The sequence below is a fragment of the Triticum dicoccoides genome, chromosome 7B, assembly GCF_002162155.2.
Source record: "Triticum dicoccoides isolate Atlit2015 ecotype Zavitan chromosome 7B, WEW_v2.0, whole genome shotgun sequence".
NCBI classification, from domain to species: domain Eukaryota; kingdom Viridiplantae; phylum Streptophyta; class Magnoliopsida; order Poales; family Poaceae; genus Triticum; species Triticum dicoccoides.
The window spans coordinates 773,413,770-773,433,777 of record NC_041393.1 but is presented as its reverse complement, the minus strand read 5'-3'; positions in this window follow the sequence as shown (position 1 = coordinate 773,433,777).

The following is a 20,008-nucleotide window of genomic DNA, read 5'->3' as shown; positions in this document are numbered from 1 at the left end:
AAAACTTCAAAACATGCTAGACAAAAGTGATGATATGTTGGTCGATGAAATGGACCGCACTAAAGACTTAACTAAAAATCTTCAGAGACTTCAGTCTAAGTTTGACAACCTTCAAGTCATCATAATACTCTCTTATCTGATCACGAGAAGCTTTCTTATGAATTTCTTCAAAGAAAGCAAGATCTTGAGAAGCTAAGAGTGAGTTATGAAGATCTTCAGAAGGAGCGCGATTCATTACTTGCTCAACAAATCAGCGCTTCTCAGGAAGAATTTGTTCCTCCATGCTTAAAGTGCATTGAACTTGAATCTGCTAATTCTTCACCTGAATGTTCAAATGCTTCAACAGTTACAAATTCTTCACCTGCCTCTGCTATCACTAATTCCTCATCTGAGGACATTGCTAGTACTACTAATGATGCAGGGCTGAAGGAATTATACAGGACAGGCATGTACAAAAGCCTCAAAGGGCATCAGATTCTTTGTGATGTGCTCAAAAAGCAAATCCTCAACAGAAACCCTCGGAAAGAGGGTATTGCCTTGGAGAGGAAACTCAATGCTGATGGAACATATTGGAAGCCTGAGTAGTACCCCAAAACCTCATGGGTTCCTGCAAAGGGACCTCCAGTTGATCCATCTAACTTATCTGGCTTTACATGTGAATCTCCTCATTCTTCTCATGAGTCATTTGGCTCCAACTATAAACTGTTCAAAAATCAGAATGGTGAAGTAACTGCAGGAACGGTTCTCCTATGAAGAAAATCTGGGTTCCCAAGAAGTGCCTTGAAAGTCTTCAGGTGAATGTCCTCATGACACCACCTGTGAAGAATAGCAACCGCAGATCAAACTCTTCATATGTACCAAATTCTTCATATGGATCCAAGTCCTCATACGGACCAAATTCCTCACATGCATCAAATTCGTCAAAAAGGATCAAAATCCTCATATGATTATCATCGTGCTAACAACTCTGTTTCGTAGGGTAGAGCTAAGGGCTATGAATATGTGCATTATTCTTCAAACCAATATGTTCATAAGTCCTCGAAGAATTTCTCTGCTTATTCATATGCTTACCCTAACCCCTCTTATGTGAAACGAAATGGATTGGCCTCTGTGCCACCATTCTCATATGGACCTCGTAGAGTGATGAACTCTTGGCCACCCCTTCAGATGTGTGTGGTGAAGAAAAAGAACTAATCTCTTATGCAGGGTCAGGTCTCCAGACGTGCTTTAAACGTTTGAAGAATTTGCTGGGGGCCTGACAAAGTGCCTGAAAGGACGCAGACGAATCTTGATGAAATGAACTTTCATGTCACATGTCCTCACACTGCTTATCTATGCTATTACTTAATAAAATTGAACTGATGAATTTGACGTCATATTCTTCACTGATGAAGTATATGAGTTCGCAAGATGCACTAATTCATCTGCAGGATGATCAGCCCAAAGCAAACGAGTGGGTCCTCGATAGTGGATGTACAAATCACATGACGGGTGACAAGAATCTATTGATGGATGCTCCTTTATCACCGTCACATCTGAAGCATATCATCTTCGCTGACAAAGGCAAAAGTCAGGTATTGGGTCTAGGCAATGTTGCGATCTCAAAGGATCGCCACATGGACAAAGTCATGCTTGTCGAGTCCTTAGGATACTACCTCATGTCTGTCTTAATGCTTTGTGATCTCGATATGGTTGTTGTCTTTGGCAAGTATTGTTGTGTTGTGATCATGGAAGCTGACCATTCCAAAGTCTTCGAAGGCTTTAGGAGAGGAGATCTGTATATTGTTGATTTCTCTACAGGACCACAACCAGCCGTGTGCTTACCTGCAAAAGCTTCAGAAGGCTGGCTATGGCATCGATGACTTGGTCATGCTGGCATGAGGAATCTAAACACGCTTGCGAAGAAGAAGCATGTCATTGGCATTGAGAATGTCAAATTCCTCAAGGATCACTTATGCGGAGCTTGTGAAGCTGGAAAGATGACAAAGGCCAAGCATCCAACGAAGACTATCATGACCACTACTCGTCCATTTGAATTGCTTCACATGGATCTCTTTGGTGCTAATCATTATTCTGCTGTTTCAAATGATGCATCTCTATATGGCTTTGTTATTGTTGATGACTATTCTCGTTACACATGGGTACGAATTGTCACTTACAGACATGAAGTGCGGGAAATCTTCAAACGATTTTCGTCGAGGGCTTCAACCAACTTTGGTGTGAAGATCAAGCACATCAGAACTGACAATGGGACCGAGTTCAAGAATTCCGGTCTTGATGGCTATCTTGATGAAATTGGTATTACTCATGAGTTATCTGCTCCTTATACTACTCGGCAGAATGGCCTCGTGGAGCGCAAGAACAGAACCCTCGCTGAAATGGCTCGCACTATGCTTGATGAATACAAGACACCTCGTCGTTTCTGGATTGAGGCAATTGATACTGCGTGCCACATCATCAACCGGGTATATCTTCACAAATTCTTCAAGAAGACTGCCTATGAACTCCTCACTGACGAGAAACCCAATGTAAGTTACTTCAAAGTCTTCGGTGCTAAATGTTGGATTAGAGATCCTCATCACAATGCTAAATTTGCACCGAAAGCACATGAAGGTTTTATGCTTGGTTACGGAAGGGACTCGCGCACCTACAGAGTCTTCAACAACGTTCTTCACAAGGTTGTTGAAACTGTAGATGTGCGGTTCGATGAAACTAATGGCTCGCAAAGAGAGCACCTACCTTCTGTGATAGATGAACCAACACCTGAGGATTCTATCAAGTTCAAGGCCACTGAGGATGTCATTCCTATCGAAGAATCTACTAAAGAATTCATTCCAGAACGTGAAGAAAATCGAGCTGATGAACATGCTGAAGAAAATGGTGCTGGAGAAAATGCTGATCAAATTCCTCGACGACAACCAGCTCATCCTCGCATTGCAAAAGAAGTGCAAGTGGAAAAGTTCATCGATGACATTCGAGCACCAGGTCCTCTCACACGCTCAAAAGCTTCACATTCATCTAACTTTTGTGGGCACTATGCTTTTGTCTCTATCACAGTGCCCACTAAGGTAGATGAAGCATTTCTGGAGCCTGAGTGGATTCAGGCCATGCAAGAAGAACTACATCAGTTAGAGCTCAACAATGTCTGGGAACTGGTCAAACGCCCAGATCCTCGCAAGCATAATATCATTGGCACAAAGTGTATCTACCACAACAAGCAAGATGAAAATTGCCTTGTGGTGAGGAATAAGGCACGACTTGTAGCTCAAGGCTACACACAGGTTGAAGGAATTGATTTCGATGAAACTTTTGCACCTGTTGCTAGACTTGAGGCTATTCGCATATCACTTTATATCAAATGGATGTGAAAAGTGCATTCCTCAATGGTAAGCTTGAGAAGAAGTATATGTTGCTCAACCCCCAGGTTTTGAACATCCAAAGAATCTTGACAAAGTCTTCAGACTCAACAAGGCCCTCTATGGCCTCAAGCAGGCCCCTCGGGCGTGGTATGATACTTTGAAGGAATTCTTCGTGAAGAATGTCTTTACACCCGGTTCACTCGACCCTACTCTCTTTACTAAATATTATGATGGTGAACTGTTTGTGTGCCAAATATACGTTGATGATATTATCTTTGGCTGTACTGACCAACGTTATAGTGATGAATTTGCCTATATGATGAGTGAAGAATATCAAATGTCTATGATGGGAGAGTTGAAATTCTTCTTAGGTCTTCAAATTCGTCAACAGCACAATGGCATATTTATATCTCAGGAGAAATACCTCAAGGATGTTCTGAGGAAATTCGGCATGCAAGATTGCAAAGGCGTCAAAATTCCTATGCCCACAAATGGCCATCTATGCACTGATGAAAATGGTATTGACTTCGATCACAAGGTATACCGCTCCATGATTGGTTCTTTATTGTACTTATGTGCATCTAGGCCAGATATAATGCTTAGTTTTGCATGTGTGCCCGATTTCAAGCTGCACCGAATGAATCACACCATAAGGCTGTGAAGCATATTCTTCGATATCTAGCTCACACACCAACACTAGGATTATGGTACCCAAAGGGCTCTACTTTTGATCTCATTGGATATTCTGACTCTGACTATGCTGGTGATCGTGTGGACCACAAGTCAACATTGCTGGTACTTGTCATTTCCTCAGACGATCTTTGGTCTGTTGGTACTCGAAGAAACAGAACTGCGTATCACTGTCTACTGCAGAAGCTGAGTACATTGCTGCTGGTTCTTGTTGTGCTCAACTGCTATGGATGAAGCAAACCCTCAAGGACTATGCCGTCAACGTGAAGAATGTGCCTCTCCTCTGTGACAATGAGAGTGCCATCAAGATTGCACACAAGCCAGTTCAGCACTTGAAGACAAAGCACATACAGATTCGTCATCATTTTCTTCGTGATGATGTGTTGAAGGGCGACATCTCCATCGAGCACGTGAAGACTGAAGAACAGCTGGCTGATATCTTCACAAGCCCTTGGATGAGAAGAGATTTAGCAAGTTGCGGTGTGAGCTAAATATCCTAGAATCTTCGAATGTTCTTTGAAAAAGGACACTCATCCTAACACTTGTGCAAAATTGATGACTTAGATGTGCAACACATGAAGAAACGTTTTTATTCAATCAATGAAGAATAATACTCTAAGTGTGAAGAAATTAATGAAGAATTTGATTCTCAGAACCCTACGACAATTGTACGCGGTGTCTGAAATCATCATTCTTATACGGTGGGTCACGCCACCACCAAAGTTGAAAATCTTCATTTTTGAAATTCCTCGGTTTTGAAATTCTTCAGTTTTTCAAATTCTTCAACTTTGCAAAATCTTCACTGTTTCCGTCATTTTTCTTCATTGAATATATATATGTGGGCTTATGCCCTCTACAGCATTCACTTATGGCTATTTCTTCAAGTTGCATTTTCTGCTAAGTGAATGTGATCGGACCTTCCCTTTCTATGCTATACTCAACCCAATCTATTCACAAATTCTTCATGTGCGTTCTATTTGAAACTCGTTCAAAATCTTCATTGTGTCCTTGTCAGCTGAAGAAATTGCGAACGTAACTTAAAAACTTATCTTATCCAAATTTTCGGTTTTACCGCTCAAACCGTCCCGTATCCCACGATATACTTATCTATTCACCCACGATCTAACACGATCTCCACTTCTCAGTACATGGGTGATACATGTCATGCGGATGAGAAGGGTCAGGGGCATGTTCGGCCTTAATCTTCGGGCAAACAGTTTTTCACTGCGACTATAAATACCCCCTCTCCCCTTCCTCACTTCCTTTACTCCGCTCGATCGCTCTCTCTCTCTCTCTCGCTCGAGCTTCTCAAACCCTAGCTCCGCCGCTACTCCATCGTCACCGGTGAGGAAGAGCTTCACTGCCTCAAACTCGTCGTCGTCGTACTCGTGCCGGCCGCGGAAATCTTCACTCCGCCGCCGCCGTAGCTGTCTTCCTCTGCCAGGTTAGGGCGTGGAAGATCTACACCGACGAACTTCACTATTCTACTTCACAGTTCGTCATGTTCTTCATCAAGGGTAATTAAAAGTTACTTTTACTGCCCTCTTTGATTCAAATTTTCACTACAAAATCTTCGAAGGTGTTTTATTCTTCAAATCCTCACACACAAAACACCTCACTAGTCATCAGTTCTTGATTCATTTCTCTAAGAATTATTTTTCTTCAAGATTCCTCAATTGTGTGGATCCTCGATCTATACAACTCTGGAACCTAAGACAAAGAACGCTTAGTGAAATTCTTCAAGGCTCATCTGGTCAAATTCCTCAAACTTGTCCTTTTTGAAAAACCTTCTGAGAACGTATATGACCTCTCCAAATTCCTCGCAACTATACTCCGTTCACAGGTACTCATGTCCGCTGCTGAATCACTAGGTTCTCATCAACTTAACTCATTTGCAGCGTTCCTCGAAGAGAAGTTGCATACTTCTTCAGAGAATTCGATTGTTCAAATTCCTCATCTGAAGAATATGGCAGATGGTAAGAAGCCACAGAAAGGAGGAAAGAAGCCTGAGGTCATGACTGCTTTTGAAATACCTGAGAACATCTATGCTGACTATTGCACACCTGATGAGGCTAAGTTCGGAAAGGAAAACAAAAATCAGTGCAAGGTGCGCATACAGAGGATTGACAGGAGATGCGCAAGAGAATGGAGGGAGTACAGATATGTAACTCCGAAGTATAAGAAGAAATTCGCACTAAATCCTGCATGCCCAAGAGCTCCATTGGCACCTGGCCAAGAAGCTGACCCCACCAGCATCAAGCGTGGTGAGGATTTTCCTGAAGAATGGGCCAAATGACAAGCCAAGTTAGTGACACAAGCCAAAGAAGCAGTGAGGAAATTCAATGAAGACTCTGCTGCTGCTGCTGCCACTGAGGCCTCTGTCAGGCCTAGAAAATCAATGGCAAAGAAGCCCGCTCACAAGCCAAGTACTTCACCAACTATGCCCTCACGGCCTAGTTCCTCAGCAATGCCCTCACGGCCAGAATCTTCAAAGCCCTCACGACCAGATTCTTCAAAGCCCTCACGGCGAATTCCTCATGCTGCTCCTGCTCCTCCAAAGTCCTCAGCTGCACCAAAATCTTTATCAGGCCCCACTCTGCTGAAGACAAATGCAATGGCTGGTCGAGGTCCTCGGCCAAGTCCGAAGAAGAAACAGGTTGCCTTCCAAGTGCCATCTGACGATGAAGCTGATGATGATGAACTTGCAGAAATCATCAGAGACAGACAAGAAAGGGCCGCTAGAGCCAAAGGCACAAATGTGCCACTGCTTTTGGATCCAAGGGCGATCCTCGATTACATTGATCTCTGGCACAAGGATCCAAATACTCCTATGCCTGATTTCAATTTGACTCCTGGTCAAAGTCACATGCTGACCCATTTCATCACTGAAGAGAAATGGAAATTTGAGAAGGCTAGGCAGATCAAGAAGGCTCAGTTCAGAAAAGAGAAGTTCCTGAAGAAAAATGTTGTCAATATGAGAACTGATGAACTCCTCAAAATCCAGTCTGAAATCAAAGCCCTCAGCGATGATTTCACTGCTTATTATGCTGATTGGCAAGGAGCCAAAGTCAGGTTTGTGAAACTGACTGAAAAGTTTACCAATGTTGCAGCCCCATCGCAACAAGAAATTCCTCAAACTGAAGCTTCTGCTCAGCCAACTGAAGAACATGCCAGCACCGCTGATGACATTCAGGCTGCTGATGAAAATGCTAGTTCCAGGGCTGGTGACTCCATTCCAGCCGCTGAAGAAATTGCCAGGGCATCCACTAGTGGTGCGCCTGAAGAAACTGAAGAAGTCAGGGCAACTGCAACAGTTGCGCCTGAAGAAAATCAACCAGATTCCTCAGCTCCTCCTGCGCCTACACCAACTCCAATCCTTCCGTCTGCATTATATGTGAAGAAGACCAAGGCTGCAGAGCGAGCAGCGGTGAAGAAAAGGAAAGCATCAAGTGCTTCACATTCTTCAGCTCCGAAGAAAATGAAGCCTCTGACAAGCTCGATTGAAAATCCAATTGATGTTGTTCCAATCTCCACCATGCCATCAAAGGACCTTGTTCCGTTTGGTGAAGAATATGTCATCCCTAGCAGATCTGATGAAGAAAATCATTCTGCTGCTTCGTCATAGTAGATTGATGAAGAAATTGAAGTGGATACGATCCCTTCAACGCCTGTTGCTTCCTCGCCAATGCCTCAGTTCACAGCGGAAGAGGCTGGTGTTGAAGAAAATGAAGATGAAGACATGGACATTGGCTGCACTCGGGATGAATGATGACTTTTGGGAAAGTCAGCACCCCAATTCTCCACTCTTCACCCCGTTACAACAAATACCCCAGTCCCCTGCACCAATCGTTCAAATGGGCTCTGAAGAAACTCATCCCACCTCGTCTGTACATGAAGACATTCCAGCCACTAGTGCTGAAGAACCTGCTGCTGCTGATCTTTTGAACACGCAGACTGCAACTGAAGACGAACCAGAAATTCCTCAGCCTGAAGAACCTGAGATTGCGATTCCTGAGGTTGTGATGCAACTCACTGACAATCCAGTGCCCAAGCCAACAGATCCATTCTCAAAGAAGCAAAAGTTCAAGGCTGAAGATTTCTTCCGCGAGCATGTGTTCTTCATAGACTACAACCCCTATGATTCTGCTCGCATAAGGAAGAGGCGTTTCTGGACTGCTAGTCAAGCAAATTTCTATTCCTCAGTATTGTTCAACAAAGACAAAGTCTTCAATCATGAACATATTCCTCATGTGGACATGGAGTCTCTGCCGTGCTTCGAGCCAGTCCTCGGTGTTCTTCACGATGCTGGATTGCTAAATTTCTGCACTGGCATCTGTGATTGGAATGAAGAACTCATTCTTCAATTCTATGCGACGCTGCACATCACAGGAAATTCTAAAGATGTGAATTCATGGGTGCTGGACTGGATGTCTGAAAATACTCACTACAAGGCACCAACTACTGAATTGCTTCGTGTCTTACCACTCAGTCCTCCCCTTGACGGTGCTCGTTGCATCTACAGTGAACCTGTGCTTTCAAATCATTACATGCAAGTGCTGATGAAGCCTTTGAAGCCAAGCCAGGCCCCTCGAACCAAATTCCTCGTCAAGGAATTACTGTATGTGCCTCGGACTGTCTATCGCATTCTGACAAAGACAATGAGTCCTATCAAGGGCCACGACTTAAATGATGAAGAAGTCATTGGCATCATGAAGAATATGCTTTTCAATATCATTCATGGCGTTCCCGTCAACTTCCATGATTTCTTCATGAGGACTCTGGCGAATATTGCGATGTCACCATTTTAGCTGAAGCCTTATGCACCATGGATTATGAGATTCATCAGGACAAGGTCTTCACTCAATTACAAGGCTGATACTCTGAACCATGGCAGCTACTTGCATCCAATTGAAGTCCTCAAACGGACATATTCCTCAGCTGATGACAAAGGCAAGGCAACTGCTGTGATAGATGAAGGCATTCGTCCATTGGATGGTCAATTTCGCAAGGCTGCATCCTACTCCACCAATGATGACTCTACCACACATGACTCTGCCGCAAAGCAAAATCCTCAAGCCACAGCACCCAGGGTGATGACTGATCGTGAGTTACTGCTCAGTCTTCATCAGAAAGTTGATCGCAATCATAAATGGGTCAAGCGTCAGTTTGGTTCAATTCTTCACAACATGACATCAACACACAATACAGTGAAGAAAAACCACTACTACCTCCATGAAACCTTCAACCGTACCTGGGTTGTTCTATCTCATGTCTACAGCGCTGCAGATGTGAAGAAAATGGGTCTCAAGGAAGAATTTGGCTGGTCTGCACCTCCACCGAAGAAATTCAAGAAGGTCAAGGTTCCTTCCTTGGTGGCCAGCTCCTATTCTTCATCGCGTGACACTGATGAAAATGAAGACTTGATATTCCTCAATATCAGTACGACACTGCAGCAGGCCCTACTACGACAACCGACCCCGACAATGCTGGCGCTCCTCCATCAACTTGATATTCTTCAGGGGAGAAATTTGAGTTAGTCTTCAAGCAGGTCTATTATATGGGCGTTTTTGCTAAGTTACAACTCTCGTTCTTATAAAACTTTATTGGATCGAGTTGTAAACTTAAACCCGATGGTGCTCTGATACTTTTGATGCACTATGTTTTGATACTCATGATATGTTATTCTGCATGCTTCTTCCTCATCAATATTACTGCACGCATGCTGAATTTCATCAGGCACCATATTTCATCATGCATTTCAAATTCTTCATATTATATGTCAAATGCGTGTATGAATTACAAGATATAGGGGGAGATCTCCATGATTCAACTCTTCAAGTGTGCATTGCTTCAAAAGAAAATTCCTCACTATGCACATCTTCAGGGGGAGTTCTTCTATATCTTGCAATCAAATTCCTCAATATCAGTACTTACACTTCATATGTTTATCCCCGTTGAAAACTTAACCTATATTGTCATCAATCACCAAAAAGGGGGAGATTGTAAGTGCATCTAGTGCCCCTTAGTAATTTTGGTGTATTGAAGACTTATAGGTTAAGGGACTAATGAGTTTGTGAGTGTACACAGGTCTATAAGTCTATGAGGAGTTTGATATTTACAGAGAAAGTCGACCCCTAAAAATGAATATCTTCGACTGAAGATTTTGGTATTCCTGAAGACTTTCATGAAGACTTTGAAAGTGAATAAATTGGTGTGTCCGTGAAGACTTGATATTCATGCGAGGAATATGAAGCTTGAAGACTTTCGTTTTCATAGTTTTGTTTTTCTCTTTCTTGAGTCATAGGAAACACCATACTAAGGAAAAATTTCTATCTGATGCTCAACTCAAAATCCTACACCTACCAATCCCTTCGAGTGAAGCCTTTGGAAATCTCATACAGTTAAGTCAATTTCTTCAGTGACAGAGACGAAGTTCTTCTGGTCGCTGAGGAATTTGTTCTGACTAAGGAGTTAGGAATTCGCTAGTGCGGATTGCCTACACAGTGAGGAACATGATAGCCCTGAGGAATTTGAGAGTCAAATTTCCGACCGTTGTTGTGCTACGCGCAGCTGTCCCAAAATATCTTATCCACCTAACGGTCATATCAGACAAGGGAATTTACGTCTTATCATGTCGGGCTGCTCCTCAGGCTATAAATAGTCGCCCCCCTACAACCACTATCTGGTTGGTTGCTCTGAGAGAAACTAACACTTGTCATTTGAGAGCAACCCATCCTCCGAGGACTTTGAGCGAAAATCATCAAGTGAGGAAAAACCCAAACCCAAACACCTACAAACCCAAAGTGATTGAGCATCACTGAAGAGATTGATCCTGCGTGGATCCGACGCTTGTTACCTTTGAAGACTTTGCTTCTTCCAGACGGTTAGGCATCATGGTCTAGAGCATCCAATAGGAATTGTGGATCGCCGAGTGACCAAGTCTGTGAAGGTTTGGAAGTCGCCTGAAGACTTACCACGAGTGATTGGACAAGGTCTGTGTGACCTTAGTTCAAGGAGAATACAGTGAGGACTTGGTGTCCTGAGCTGCGTGCTCAGCGACTGGGTGTCCGGGACCGTGTGTCCTCGAGTTTAAATACTCAGCCGCTCCAACCAGACGTGCAACTGAGACAACAATTGGAACTGGTCTACCAAATCATTGTCTTCACCAACCTTACTGGTTCTATTTCCTCAACTCTTTCATTTCCTCATTACTATGTTGAGTGATTGTTCATATCTGTGTTTGAAGACTTTGACTGAAGACTTTCTCAATTTCCTTAGTTAAATTTCTTCAGCCTGTTTGTCTTCATCTTGTATTATCCTGTGATTACGCTTTCTGTACTCTGTGTTTGTCTTCATTTCATCATGATGACTATGTCTGTATCCTGTTATGTTTACTTCTGAGTACTTATTCCACTGCAACTAGTTCTTTGCTAAGGAATTTCCTCACCGGCAAATTCCTCCGTGAAGAATTCATAAAAATCGCCTATTCACCCCCCCTCTAGTCAATATAACACACTTTCATTTTGCTTTATGATCCTTCTTTGTAATCGAGTCCATGAGCTATATAATAAAGATTAGTGTTGAGTCAAGGGCTTGATTATTTTGCCATGATCTTGGGTGAATAGAAGAAAAGAATAAAAAGAATCAAAGAGATCATATTGATCTTAGTGAAAGTAATGACTTCACATAGAAAGAGTATGATGATTAAAAGTTGTTGGGAGTTAGCAATTATAGCTCTGGTCATCGCTGCAATTAATAGGAAGTAATAAGGAAAGAGAGGTTTCACATATAGATATATTATCATTGACATCTTTTATGATTGGGAGCACTCATCAAAATATGACATGCTAAAGAGTTGAGGTTGGACAAGGAAGACAACATAATGAGTTATGTTTTCTTATATCTGAGATAAAGTATGTTGTCATGGATCCTCTAACGTGTTGAGCTTGCCTTTCCCCCTCATGCTAGCCAAATTCTCAGCACCAAGTAGAAATACTACTTGTGCTTCCAAATACCCTTAAACCAGTTTTGCCATGAGAGTCCACCATATCTACCTATGGATTTAGTAAGATCCTTCAAGTAAGTTGTCATTGGTGCAAGCAATAAAAATTGCTCTCTAAATATGCATGACTTATTAGTGCAGAGAAATAAGCTTTGTACGAACTTGTTGTGGACGCAATAAAAGTGACGGACTGCATAATAAAGGTTCACATACAAGGGGCAATATAAAGTGATGTTCTTTTGCATTAAGATTTTGTGCATCAACCCTAAACGCGCATGACAACCTCTGCTTCCCTCTGCGAAGGGCCTATCTTTTATCCTCTACCTTATGCAAGAGTCACGGTGATCTTCACCTTTCCTTTTTCATTTTATCCTTTGGCAAGCTCAGCATGTTGGAAAGAACGTGATATATATATCTAATTGGATGTGGGGGAGCATGAATTATTATTGTTGACATTACCGTTGAGGTAAAAGGTTGTGGGGCAAAACTATAAGCCCCTATCTTTCTCTGTGTCCGATTAAAACTCCATAACCACAAGTATCGCGTGAGTGTTAGCAATTATGAAGGACTAAGGGATAGTTGAGTATGTGGACTTGCTTTTAAGCTCTGACATAGACCCTTTCCGATGTTATGATAAATTGCAATTGCTTCAATGACTAAGGGTATAACTTGTTGGTGCTCAATAAGGTTTCTGATTCATGCTTTGGCTTTGTGAAAAGATCATCACTTGAACATGAGTAATCATATGACGAAATCTATATATGTTGTTGTTATGAAATAATCATGATGCCTTCATGTCCGTATTTTATTTTTATCGACGCCTCTACCTCTAAACATGAGGACATATTTATTGTTATCGGCTTTTCGCTTGAGGACAAGCGAGGTCTAAGCTTGGGGGAGTTGATACGTCCATTTTGCATCATGCTTTTATGATAATATTTATTGCATTATGGGCTGTTATTTCACGTTATGTCACAATACTTATGGCTATTCTCTCTTATTTTACAAGGTTTACATGAAGAGGGAGAATGCCGGCAGCTAGAATTCTGGGCTGGGAAAGGATTAAATATTGGAGGCCTATTCTACGCAACTCCAATAGTCCTGAAACTCCACGGAATACCTTAAAATAAATACAGAAAAATCGTCGCCAAAGATGAAGGACAGGGGGCCCACACTCTGCTCATGAGGGTGGGGGGCGCCCCCCCCCACCCTTGGGCGCGCCTCCCTACCTCGTGGGCCCCCTGGTGGCTCTCCGACGCCCATCTTCTCCTATGTGAAGTCTTTCGATGAGAAAAAAAGAGGAGGCAACCTTTCGGGACGAGACTCCGCCGCCACGAGGCCGAACCTTGGCGGAACCAATCTAGGGCTCTTGCAGAGCTGTTCTGCCGGGGACAATTCCCTCCGGGAGGGGGAAATCATCACCATCGTCATCATCAATGCTCCTCTCATCGAGAGAGGGCAATCTCCATCAACATCTTCACCAGCACCATCTCATCTCCAAACCCTAGTTCATCTCTTGTATCCAATTCTTGTCTCCAATCCGAGATTGGTGCTAGTAGTTTGCTAGTAGTGTTGATTACTCCTTGTAGTTGATGCTAGTTGGTTTATTTGGTGGAAGATCATATGTTCAGATCCTATATGCACTTTATTACCCCTCTGATTATGAACATGAATATGCTTTGTGGGTAATTACGTTTGTTCCTAAGGACAAGGGAGAAGTCTTGCTATTAGTAGTCATGTGAATTTGGTATTCGTTCGATATTTTGATGAGATGTATGTTGTCTAGCCTCTAGTGGTGTTATGTGAACGTCGACTACATAACACTTCACCATTATTTGGGCCTAGAGGAACGCATTGGGAAGTAATAAGTAGATGATGGGTTGCTAGAGTGACAGAACCTTAAACCCTAGTTTGTGCGTTGCTTCGTAAGGGGCTGATTTGGATCCATATGTTTCATGCTATGGTTAGGTTTACCTTAATACTTTTGTTGTAGTTGCGGATGCTAGCAATAGAGGTTAATCATAAGTGGGATGCTTGTCCAAGTAAGGGCAGTACCCAAGCACCGTTCCACCCACATATCAAATTATCAAAGTACCGAACGCGAATCATATGAACGTGATGAAAAGTAGCTTGACGATATTCCCATGTGTCCTCGGGATCACTTTTCTTATTATAAGAGTTTGTCCAGGCTTGTCCTTTGCTACAAAAAGGATTGGGCCACCTTGCTGCACTTTATTTACTTTTGTTACTTGTTGCTCGTTACAATTTATCTTATCACCAAACTATCTGTTATCACTTATTTCAGTACTTGTAGAGAATACCTTGCTGAAAACCGCTTATCATTTCCTTCTGCTCCTTGTTGGGTTCGACACTTTTACTTATCGAAAGGACTACGATAGATCCCATATACTTGTGGCTCATCAACAGCCAAGGACAGAAGCAGACGAACGGGGGTAGGCTTGACAATTGGACTGAAGGTATGCTCATAATCAAGACCGTACCGTTGTTTAAACCCTTTGGCCACCAACCGTGCCTTGTATCGCTCAATAGAACCATCAGCATGCTTCTTTACCTTAAACACCCACTTGGAGTCAATGATGTTGACACCAGACATAGGAGGAACCGAGCGCCAAGTATCGTTCCTCTGTAGCGCCTGAAACTCCTGATCCATTGCACTGTGCCAATGAGGAATCCAAAGAGCCGCCTGAGAATGCCGAGGCTCAACAGTGGGGCCAGCATCTGTCTATGCCATACAAGCTACAATCCATGCAACTGTGCCGTCAGTGCGCTCCTTCGGCCGAACAATACCACTCTGACTGCGCATACGAGAACGCATAATAGCGGTAGGCGGCGGAGGTGGCGGTGGAGATGGAGTCCATGAAGATGGCGACATCGACGACGACGCAAACCGCTCCCCGGATGTAGAGCCGTTCGCCCCGGGCGACCGGCCTAGCGAGGAAGGCGTGGACGCCGGCTTGACCAACGCGGGCAGGGACACTACTCGACCCCCGCGGCAGAGGCCGGCTCGGGGGAAGCTGGCTCGACCAGCTCGACCTGCTCGGTTGGCTCCGCCAACGCGTTGCCAGCCCCATGCTGGACCGAAGTAGTAGGGCCCGGCTCGGCCAGCCTCGTCGGCAAGCCAGGTGATGGAGAGGCGTCACGAGTGGGCTCGGTGGACGTACGTGTGCACGTGGGCGGCTGCTCATCCAGAAGCTCGAGGCGTGCTCCGCGCCCAATACCTGCACCATGGTTAGGTATCAACAAGGGGGTATATGCAGCATCTACAAATTGGCCAGGCAAAGGTAAAACAGATTTCTCTGGTGTAGTGGGAGTGGTGGAGGTGACCGGAAGTGCGGAAAAAGGAAAAACATTCTCATCAAACACCACATCACGTGATATGTAGACGCGGTTAGAGGGAATATGAAGACACTTGTACCCTTTATGAAGAGAACTATAACCAAGAAACACACACTGTTTAGACCGAAACTCCAACTTGCGTTGGTGATATGGACGAACATGTGGCCAACACGCACACCCAAAGACCTTAAGAAACGTATAATCAGGAACTTCATTTAGCAAGAGCTCAAGTCGTGTTGTCATCTAACGGAGTCGTGTAGGGAGTCTGTTAATGAGAAAGCATGCGGTGGAAAAGTCATCCAGAACCGGAAAGGAACGGAGGCATGGGCAAGCAAAGCAAGACCAGTCTCAACTATATGACGATGCTTATGCTCGGCTACCCCATTTTGCTGATGTGTATGAGGAAAAGTCACACGATGTGTAATTCCAAGCCTATTAAAGAATGCATTTAGGTTGTGATACTCACCCCCCCCCTCCCCCAATCGGATTGCACATGAATGATTTTATGACTGAGCAAATGCTCAACATGTGTTTGGAGTTGCAAGAAAATATTGAACACATCAGACTTGCGTTTAAGAAGATAAAGCCAAGTGAACCGACTGTAAGCATCAATATAACTGACATAATAACTATGACCACTAACAAAGGTTTGGGCATGGCCCCATACATCCGAAAACACAAGTTCAAGCGGTTTACTTACTACACGACTCGACTCAGAAAAAGGAAGTTGATGACTCTTGCCTTGCTGACAGGCATCACAAACTGCATCAACATGTTTATTGGACACTACTAGAAGCTCATGACGATGAAGTACATGGAGAACGATGGGAGTGGCAGGATGACCAAGGCGCGCATGCCAATGTGATGGAGACACACAAACACCGCTGAAAGCACTAGGAGCTAGTGGCACATCAAGTGCATAGAGACCATTATTGCGCAGTCGACCTCTAAGGAGCACATCCCTCGTGACCAGGTCCTTCACAAAAAAATGAAAAGGATGAAATTCAGCAAGAACATTATTATCACGAGTAAGTTTAGGAACTGAAAGCAAACTACGTGAAACAGAGGGAACACGGAGGACATTAAGAAGACGTAATTGTGTGGATCGATGTGTAAGAAGTGATGCCTGACCAATATGTGAGATTTGCATACCTTCCCCATTAGCGGTACGAACCTGATCGTGTCCACGGTACGGCTCCTGTGTAGAGAGCTTGCCCATCTCACTCGCCAGGTGATTGGTAGCTCTCGTATCCATGTACCAAGATGCATCAACCGGATAGGAAGGGGTATACCCCTGCTCATGACTCGCCAGTGCAGCCCGCTTCTCATTAACCTTGCCATTGTTCCCGATCCCCAAGAAATCTTGCTTGAAGCAACGATGTCAACGGGAGGCAAGGTGACCATCAAGCCCACACAGCTGGGAGGGGACCGGAGCACCACACGAAGGGCAGCAGGCACAGACTCGACCTCCCTTGGAGGTAGTTGTGTTCCGTGAGTTAGGCGCGGTCGGTGGAGGTTTTCCACGAGTTGGTGGCTTGTAGGGCTTGCCCTTCCCACGCGTTGCAGCGTTGGCGGAACGGAAGCTCGGTGTAGAGCGGCGAGCCTGGATGCGTTGTTTCGTGGCAGGGAGGCGCGCGTACAACTCATGAAGCTGGATGGGAGTGTCACGACCATTGATATTCTCCACCAAATTATCATACTCGTCACCCAGTCCATTGAGCACATAAGATGTGAACTCCTCCGGACCAAGAGCCTTACCAGAGGCCATCGAGGGCGATCGTGATAGTTGCGGAAGTGATCAATCGAGAGCTAAACTGATACCATGTAAAAGCTAGAGTTTTGGGAAACTGCTCGACACCCGTAACAGGTGTGGCTATCTCATATATATAAAGGGGTACACAAAGTGTACAATACAGTATATAAGATATATACAGAAGACGCGTGTAAATACTGTCTAACAGATGGGTGGCTACCTTGCTTGGTTACAGTGCTCAGGGGGCTTGCAAGTTTGGGTTCTACAAGTTCTTTAAGAAGACCTACTCAGATATGGTTGGGCCTGAGAATGCCGTGAAGTACATGACCCTATAATTTACCTTGTAGGATCAGCTTCTGCTGAGGTAATTTCTGATACCGCTCTATGCCCCTGTGAAACTGTCAAGGTCCGTGTGCAGAGACAACCTGGATTTGCTTGTGGGTTGAGTGATGGGCTTCCCAAGTTCATCAAATCTGAGGGTGCTGCTCGGTAAGTAAATCTCCAGCCATCTTAACAACTTCATGATTTGCTTTACTTACCCTCATCCTATGCGCTCTAACTTATTGGTTAATAATGCCAGGCTTTACGAGGGACTTGTTCCTCTCTAGGGTCGGCAGATTCCTTACAAGTGCTTTCTCTCATCATTCTGTTATAGTCTTCTAATTTGAATTGTCACTAGTATGGTTGTTTCACAAATGTGGCCTGCTTTGGAACCAAATGCTCTAAAGCTGGTCTCCTGTTTCATCTAATTGGCCTGTTTGTTTTTCTTTGATACCAATTGTTGATGTTTAGTAACCCTTTTCATCTCCTATATGAGCAAACTACTATCCTATTGATGGCCAACCGTGCTGATACTATTCTATATTCGTTTTACCATTTCTATTTATTGCCTAGCTTACGGACATTGTTCATCAACTCCTTAGAGTCATTCACTCCACAGTATCGATGGGAGTTTTTAGCTGAAACTCCAAAATTCACTATTCTTGCCAAAAGTAAATATGTTAGCTAGACATGAGATTACTGTATGTCCGTCCATCCACACTTGCGCTGCAGCAGAAGAGAACAAGTTAGCATATATGACCCACACAACAATAAAGAATAAAGAAAAGGATTAGATATTTGTATATTAGTATAAATAATAAAGAAGCGTGACCCCAGACTGTTAAATATGTGATATCCAAAGGAGAGTGAAGATAGCTTTTTTCTTGTGCTGCCAACTAGGTTAACAAATTCAGAATATGTTATTGTTTTGTACAATAATACCTTGCTAAACGATGGACGTCCTCAATGAAGAAAGCCATGTCCATGACCCTCTAAAGAAGAAAGAACACAAGCCATAAGAAACAAATGCACTTTCATATACTTAGTAGAAGTCAGACTCCAAGTGAAAATGAGGAGTGCGTAGCCGGTTACAATCTAAAGATATTGGCATCAGAAATCCTCAAACACCTCCTTGAACAGTTAAATTGCAGGCAAGTTTACATAGACTATTTTGTAAATTAAAATTACTGAATATGAGCACACGAGCAAAAAAACAGACAGTAACGGCCTAATGGGCAGTGATTATTCATGAGTGCCACTGCCATCCCATAGAATGCTCAAATTCACTAAAATAAGCCAATTCAGCCCTTAACAGTCTAGCAGAACAGAACGTCTCTCACAGATTTTGCCACTGATTCGTGAGTGGGGAGGATATAGATGCCAGGCGAGACATGGCGAGATACGATGCCGATTTCTAACGACACCAGTTGGTCGAGCGACACTGGCTTCTGTCCAGCGACGCCAAGAAAGAAGTGGTAATGACGGGCGCCTCTTTGGCCATCTACCCCGGCATTGGGGTTAGACGGAAGATGGGTAATTAAACAAAGATATATGTGAAATTGTAAAACCAAGTGATTTTTTTCTCGCATTGTAAAATCATTTTGTTTCACCCGTTGCAACGCACGGGCACATTTACTAGTACGAACTAAAAAGGACCGAAAGGAGTACTTCGTTTCGTTCGCTCGTCCCCTCACCTAGTCCTGGCCATCTCAGGCCCGGCCCTGTCGGCCCACCCAGGCCCGGCCATAAAATCCAGGGCCTAGGCCCGATGAGCTTGCTTGTGGGCCGGGCTTGGGCTTGGCATATTGGCATTTTCAGGAAGAGGCCCGGCCCACGGCCCTAAGCCCTAAGGGCTTTTGAGGGCTTTTTACCAGATGGGCCGGGCTTGGGCTTGAAAAGTAGGCCCGATGGTAGGGCCTGGGAGGGCCTGGGCCTCAGTTTTCTGCCATGGGCTTTTTTAGGCCCGTCCCAAGCCTCACCCCTCGATCGAAGGACTTCCCCCTCCACGCTCCTGCTGTTTCTGGTTTTTTACGATACAGGAAACCTAGAAAAGAAAATAGAGGAAACCCACGCACGCATAGTTCTCGGCAACCTCCGCTCTCCACCACGCCTTTCCCCCATCCCTCGTTGACCTAAGATGCCCTCGCTTCCCTTTCTCTCCTCGCACGAGTCGCTCATGTCCCCGATGCCCTCGCACGCGCTAGGGTTTCTCAAGCCACCGCCGCTTCGCCCCCCGATCCCTCGTCGCTCACCTCATGTTCACCGTAGGTTGCGGCCTCCCCCATGGCTTCGCCTCCTCTGTTCGCCGGCCGACGACCCTGCGTCTCCTCACGTGAGTGTGGCTGCCGGCTGCGGGACCAATGAGGTAGTCGTCGACTCGTCGTTCCGAGCCATGGTGGGGTGCTCCTTATGCACCGTTGGAGACGAGGAGGGGTGGTGCTGGGGCCATGGCCTAGCAGCATAGGATGAGCTTTTTCTTGTTCTTTTGTGTTTGAATCAGATTTGGTGGTTCTCTATTTGACAGGC